The sequence below is a fragment of the Phyllostomus discolor genome, chromosome 15 (genome assembly GCF_004126475.2).
Source record: "Phyllostomus discolor isolate MPI-MPIP mPhyDis1 chromosome 15, mPhyDis1.pri.v3, whole genome shotgun sequence".
NCBI lineage: Eukaryota > Metazoa > Chordata > Mammalia > Chiroptera > Phyllostomidae > Phyllostomus > Phyllostomus discolor.
Genome location: NC_040917.2, coordinates 17,889,490 through 17,897,045, shown reverse-complemented (window position 1 = coordinate 17,897,045; position 7,556 = coordinate 17,889,490).

The following is a 7,556-nucleotide window of genomic DNA, read 5'->3' as shown; positions in this document are numbered from 1 at the left end:
CTCAGGCTGGGCCGGGGAGGACGGAGCAGGAGGACAGACAGACACAGCCACCTGCAGGCCAGTCGCGGGGATGACTCCAGACCAGGTCATTGCTACCATCTCGGAGATGCTGTTCGACTCACTCGACAGCCGTTCGCCTGTGTTCCTATCAGGGACCGTCCTGCCTGCCCTGAAGTACGATCAGTAGCGCTTGGAAATCCACTTACGATCTTGGCGATGGCACGATTGTTTGCGATGTGTTTCCGTTTTGGCGCTAACAACATTAATATGCTACATGTACATTTGTAAAACGTGTCTGTTTTTCTAACCCAGTTTTGACGTTTCTGACTGCTATAATATTTCAGGAGGAGCCTCTGAAACAGCAACAGCCTGGGGCTCCCTCAGCCTCCCAGAGGGCCCCCCCATCTCATTCTTCTTGCCCTTTTGTCCCTTCCATGCTGGCCCTCTGTCCTTTATTAAACATGTTTGCCCTGGAAGTCTCCTTCCTGCAGAGGTCCTTTCCAGAAGGTTCCTCTGTCCCTTACATAACTAAATTCCTATTGAATGGTGTCCGCCTCCCGCCATCCTTCAACATGCCTTGACATGCCGGAGTCCTGGAGCGAACCCAGCTTAGCACGCTGGGCTCCCCGCGTGAGTGAGGAATGAATCAGGAGGGGCTTACCTCAATGAATCCAGGGGCTTAATGAAGCTATTCAGAGCCACCTTCAAGGGCTGGGTGTAAAGAGGACGCTGTTTCACGGATTCAGTTCCAGGCTTCCTCCAGCTTTCACTTGTGTCCACTGTTGAGCCCCGACGAAACCAGCCCGTTTCAATGGTCACACCTAGAAACCCTGCGAGTCCAGTCATGATGTGAGGGATTCTTAGAACTCAGTTTTGTCGGGGATTTGAACAGGCACACCTTGTCGGGAAGCTCTAGATCTTTTGGCATGCTGTTCTGCCCACAGGAAGAGGCGCGCTTCAGTTTGTAGTTTGACATAAATGTATCAGTGATTTGTGTTTCTCTGAATTCCCTGGAGAGGGTGCTTATTGAAATAACTGAGGGGCTGCCCATGGCAAGGAGGAAGCAGATAAACCTTCCTCGCTTGATTTAAAAGACTATCAATAATCCTGGCTGTGTTGTTACAGCATAGGTAGTTGTTTTGGCTTGCTACCCTGGGGCTGGCCAGTGAATCTAACAAGCTATTCCTCCACACACATCTTTCCATTTGCGACGGGGGCAGAGGGCCCATAATTTCTGAGAATCCGGGGTAGCTTTGCACATTGCTGATTCATTGGCTGTTTGGGCCGAAGCCACCATCTGTGTGTCCCTGTCTCGGGCACAGGCGGAGAGGTAGGTGGCCTGATGCTATCCAAGGTAACCGGAGCATTGCTTCTGGATGGGAGAAGCTGCCTTTCAATTATTCAGCGAGCCACTGTCCAGTCCGTGGGCCTCTCACAGCAGCGGGGAAAGCCGCAGCTGAGTGCCACGCTGGTCCTGACGCAGTAGGATTTACCAGGAAAGAAAAAGTAGGGGAGGAGGAAACACCAGCTGGAAGATGCCAAGGCGGGCAGAGTATGCCGGAAGGCCCAGGACCGCCCTCCTCTTTTCCAGGTGGGGACGTCGGGAGTGGGGGGGTGCAGTTCACAGTTACCACCCCCTCTGGGGGCAGCGGCTAATGTGCATGTGTTCCTGTGGTGTGTGGTTCACAACACCCCTCTCCTCCTTGGCTGTTTGCACCTTGAGGGCACGGGTCTTACCTGCTTCATGTCGGTGTGATGTGCCCGGCTCTGGCGCTTCCTGGGCTCTGGGTGGATGTGTGGTGCACGAGGTGTGCTACTGGAACTTCCTTTTAGCCCTCTTCGTGTGCTCAGACACAAACACAAAAGTCACAAAATAACTCTGTTTCTTTTCCTTGGCTGCTTGGCCGCCAGCCCTTCCCATAGTTGAAGTCATCCTTCTGTTCTCTAGGTAGAATGGCCACGTCAGGTGCCCAGTAGTTTCAGAGGAATTAACTGCTTGGGGGATACGTCTTTCAGTGTTTTAAAGACAACAGAGACGAAAGCGTTCCCAAGTTTTACTGGCCACCACGCCCAGGGCTTCTGGGCACCACACATCTGACATGGACATTGTGTCATCCTTCTTCTTCCATTAGAATAGAGTTTTCAAATCGGATGTGTTTCGGTGTATGGGATCGATCCACGCTGGAAGCAGCAACACTCGTTTCCGCGGGGCCAGAGCAACCCCAGGGGCGCTAGACTGCCTGGTTGGATGGAGCCCTGGGTATCTGTGTCCCAGGGCAAGGTCATTTACTTTCTTTCGTGACAGGCAGGCGGTAGGCTAGCCTCCACCCCACGTATCCCAGCATGCAGGACGGCATGAAGATGGAAGACAGTGTGGCACGTTAGGGGTGTGGAGAGCTCCAGGTGGCTGGAGTGTAGAGAATGATCTGAGCTTGGGAAGAACTAACAATCAAAGCAGGATACAATAGGGGTTGGTGTGGAATCCATTCCTTCTCTGCTTCGTTCCTTGTGGTCCGGATCCGGGGCCCCGCTCTGGGGGTGGATAGTGGACTGAGGCCTAAGCCAACTGGTGCGCCATGTTCTCTTAGAACAAGGGTGGGAATGAGACCTAGACTACACAGTGAATCTCCGGCTTTTTTTTTTTTTGAGAATTCTGAGTTAAAGACACTCTTTTCTCCCAGATTTGAACCTAGAAGGAAGCTGTTCCCAGAGCAGCTGGCAGCCTTTTGGGGACCGTGAGGGGTGGGTCTCTCTGAGCACAGAGTCCACACAGAGGAAGCCACGTCACAGCACAGGAGACAAGGGGTGCTGGAGATGCCATGCGAGCCCTTGTACCAGGCTGTGCCTTTATTTCTCACATCGCCAGTACATACACGGGCCAATGCATCTCCTGTTTGGTTTAGGCTGGTGTCAGTTGAATACTCTTGTTCCCTGCAATCACAAAAAAATCCTGATGTATGTATACACTGGGTTAGCCAAACGCGGTTGTCACGTCCAAAGGGTGCGCACAGGGTGAAGGCAGAGAGGAAAAAAACGAACTCGGAGAGGACACTGGGGATGCATCTGGAGTGTGAGCCATCCCATGGGGGGGGTTCTGTGACAGGCCCCTATAGGAGGCCATACAAGTGGTTGGGTTGGCCGTGGAAATCCTACTTATCTTACCATCCTTTTTTTATTTTAAGTTCAATTTTTTTGGATCTGTCCCAAATAGTCTTATTTAAAACATAGCTTTAGCCATCTAAATATGGGCTATAAAGCTCCCCAAGGCCAACTGACCTTCTGAGAAATAGTTGAACCATAAAAACCAAAAATAAACTAAGCCCTTTTCTGAAAGTTTCAATCATCTGAAAATCAAAAGGGGCACAGATTCCTGTAGTTCCAGTTAGTCCACATCTTGGCTACTAAGAGCCACGAAGCGTTGTTTCACACATAGTTTTCCGCTGCTGCTGCCTTTCTTCATGATCTCCTTGACAAATGGGTGGGCGATCTGAAGCAGCATCTCACGGGGGGGAGTATGAGATTATTTCGGATGGTCACAGACACAAGATAAATGGCCTGTCAACCCTGAACAGATGCATGATCAGCTTCTACAGCCTCCATTCCATTATTATTTTCCATCCCTGCCCATCAGAACCCAAGAGAAGCCATACCCGATCGCAGAAAGAACAACTCCGGCTTTTTCACTGACCTCAGTTAACGTGATTTGGACCCTGCTTCTTATGAAATCATAGCCCTGGTTCGTTTACCGTGTTTTCATGACGGAGGTCCTCATCTTTAACTGCGGACACCTCCATTTGGTCTCTCTGGTGTGAATGGCACAATGCTCTATACGGCATCTCCTGGAGTCTTGAATCTCATGAACCCCTTCAATGCGGGTTGCAGACACAGTGAGGTGGGGAGGAGCAGGGAGGTTCCAGTTTATTCCTGATGAGACTGTCCTCAAAAGCGGAGACAGGCATGGGAGAACTAGGTTGGAATGTCCTTTCCTACTGACTTTATTTTGATTACATCCAAGAATCCCAGCAGGATAATATGGCACAGGACAAGGGCCATAAACGTACCTCGGCATGGTATTCACTTGCGTATACATGCGTATATCACGTAGCGTGGGTGTGTACCCGGCATCACACGGCTGGTTAGACAGGCCACTGTGTGGATATAATAGAACGTCTGTATCAAAATAATTTCCCTAGAATGAGGTTTCTACTTCAAAGCTCTTTCTAATCATGAGAAAATATTTTAGACAAAATATCTTCCCGAGAAGTGTTAGAATCTTACTGTTGGATATAAGCAGGTCTGCCTTCCCTCCCTCCCTCTCTCCCTTCCTCTCTCCTTCCCTTCCTCCCTCCTTTTCTTTCAACTACTTTTTGAGCCTGTTCTGGGTGCCTGACACTCTGCTAGGTGCTGGCCATGTTACAGTGAACGAGAAACAAAATCCCTGTCCTCGGGTGTTCACCATCTAGAAATCTTGAGACTTCGGATGAATCTTGACCATGTGTAAAGGGTATTCTGTAGCTACTGCGTGGACTATGCTAGTCAGCCACTGCCCTGCCTCCACCGACCATGTCGCAACACCCCGACCGTCTACCCCTGGATGTTGCTGCCTAAGTCTCTCATCCCTCCAGAACATGCCATTTTAAATGAGAGGCAGCCACCAGAAAAATCATAAAGCATCTTCCTACCTCCTTTTAGATGGACACGTTTGCTCTCTTTTCAGCTGCAAAGTAAACACAGGCCCCTGGTGGGTTTCTGTAAGTTTCATTTCGCCGGATTTATTATTAATGAAAATACCTCTGAGACTTTGGTAACAGCATGGCTGTGAGTCCTAGTTTTAGGAGGCAGGGTAGGATTTTTGCCTTTTTAAATATTTGTGAAGCATTTAGAGGTATTTGAGAGAGACTGCGTTGAGGCTGTGACTGAGGTGCCATTGTAAACGAGATGAATATATTTTATGTCTAGATGTTGAACTTTTATTCTTAACTTGAAGTATTAAGACAAACTGAAATCAGGAATACTCCAATGGGCACTTGAACCTGACTCCAGTTCAGTGAAAGTTTACGATAATAATTCTAAATTACCTTTCATCAAAAAGGCCAAATTCGACACAACAGAAGTTTTGTACACATTTTACCCTCTTTCAGTTACTTGGAAAAGGATAATTTCAATGTAAAACAAATGGCATCTTTCTGTTGACCAGTTATAACACACTTACTATATGTTATTTTAATAACAGTCATAGTAAGAACAAGGAATAATTGTATCTACCAAGTTACTTCATGGTGAACTAATGACAGTTAACACTAAACTGAAGTGACATCTTGACCATTTCATGAAGAAGCACATTTTGTTCAGTAAAGGCAGTGAGCGGGCTAGTTTATTCATGTCTGCAGGCATGCACTAATTACTACATGGTATCATTAAGGACACTAATGGTGCTCACTCCTGCAGCTCAAGGCAAAGGCCAGAGATGCGTGGCAGAAATCTTGTCAGAACACCCCGTACCAACTTGATCTAATCTTACACATTTTTGCTCTATCTTCTCTGACTCAAGTTTTGACCCACGATGATCTGAAAGTTAGAGGAATCTTACTTGCTGCTTTTGGAGAGACTTGGGAGATCTAGATTTAACTCGCTTGATAAAGTGTGTTCAAAGACATCGATGGAATCCCAGGAGCCGGGGTCCAAATCCAGTGGCTTGATAAGACATCAAGAGGCTTTGGGTCAGAAGCTCTTCTGTCTCGGATCCGCCTTCTATGTAGAGTGAAGTGTCAATCGGACATGAGACCAATGGTAACATCGCAAAACACAAGCCAAAACATTCCTTCTTGAACCCCGTCACCCCTGAGACGTATCATAACTAAGTTCTGTCCGCTTGATGTTGGTGGCGGCTGTCTCGTTGGTCTGGAGGTGCCTGTTGGCCAGGCATCCTGCCTGCCCACTGTTCACGTCTGCACAAAGCCAAAGAGAAGGTAAGGTGTGAGGTTTGCAGGGTGAGGGGGCAGGGAGAACGTGCGTGGTATCCAGCCTTTCGCCTTGGAGTTTCCAGGAAGGTGCTCATATGGGACAATGGACGTGAACACATCTCCACTCCAACAAGTCAGAATTCTCTGAACGTGGGGCAAAATCCCACAGAGGGCAAAGCTGAAATTTCACTGTAAGTATTGTCGCTGAACAAGACACATTTTGTAATTATTTCAGACAGAAGACCAGAAACAAACAATGGGAGAGTGTGCCTTCCTTTCCTAAAGTAAAATGATCTTCTTAAGGATGCTGAGTGGCACCGGAGGCCTGTGGGTAATCAGATAATTATCTGTTAGCAGAGCTGCCCCCAAGATGAGAATGTGTTCAGGCCAGCATTTGTGGGAAGCAGGAGGGTCTCATGGAGGGCGACACTCGCCACTGAGATGGCCAGGTGTTTATATCCACGACACTCCTTTCCACGGGCCCCCAGCTCCCCGGTGCTGCTCTGCACAATGCCCCTAGGGCCCAGACTCTCAGCCACTGTCTTCCCTAACTGCTCCTGACTCTGACCTTTGCTCTGAACTCGGTCCCATGAAGGGAGCCTGACCACTCTTTGTGCTGCTAACCTCACTGCCTTTGCATTGCTCTATAATCTCCCAGCTCTTCCTCTACCTGCCAATCAGATCCTTCAATACCTTTTAACGGTCTGTTCTAGATGCTCCTGACCTTGAGGAGTACTCGGATTTTTAATTAGTCATGGCCCTCCCTCCCAGCAGGGGTTTAGCTTTCTTCTTCAGCAAAAGGTTTCGCTTATTTGAGGTCGAGCGAACAGCCTTTAGAGCAAGTGGTTCTTGTTCCATTTTTGTTGACTCGACACAACCGAGGGATGTGAGCAATATCCTCAGTGAAAGTGTCTCCTCAAAATAGCGACTCTCAATGGGAGTGGACAGAGGAGAATGTCGACTAAGCCCCCAGGAGGGTGTTCAAATTCTCCCAGCGTGGGAGGGGAGTCAAAAAAATCCCCCTCCTTTGCGAGATGCTTCCGGCTCCAGATGCGCCCCAGGGCAGCAAGCCTTCTACCCATTCCTGCTCCTCTTTTAGCCGCCACTGCTCTGCAAGGGCGACAGCCAAGACGCCGTTCTGTGTGGAGTTGGTCATCGGTTCCCACTCTCCCGACAGCGGCCAGAAAGGAAAAACACAGGGGACCAGGGTTTGGAGCTTATCCGAGCCTTCGCCCCTCAGCGCAGGACACTCAGGGTGTGTGGATCAGTCCGTTTGTTTATTTTATTTTTTCTCTGCCCACAGCGAGCAGGAGGCATTGGGAGCAGGAGGGGCAATCACTCCTCACAAATGCTGCTTTGATTGCGGCGACCGTATTTTCCCTGCATGCGCTGAGCAACATGAACGATCTGGACAGAAAACGCAGTGTGCGGAAGTCTGGCTGCAAGGGTGGACCAGTGAGGTGGCAGAGGGGTGGGTGACGGGAAGGGACAGCTTTCTGCCTGCCACTCAGGCCCCTGCACGGTCACGTGCCTCTGGGAAATTCCCTCCCCGTGTCTCTGACCTTTCCCATCCAAGTGAAATCTGCATCACGT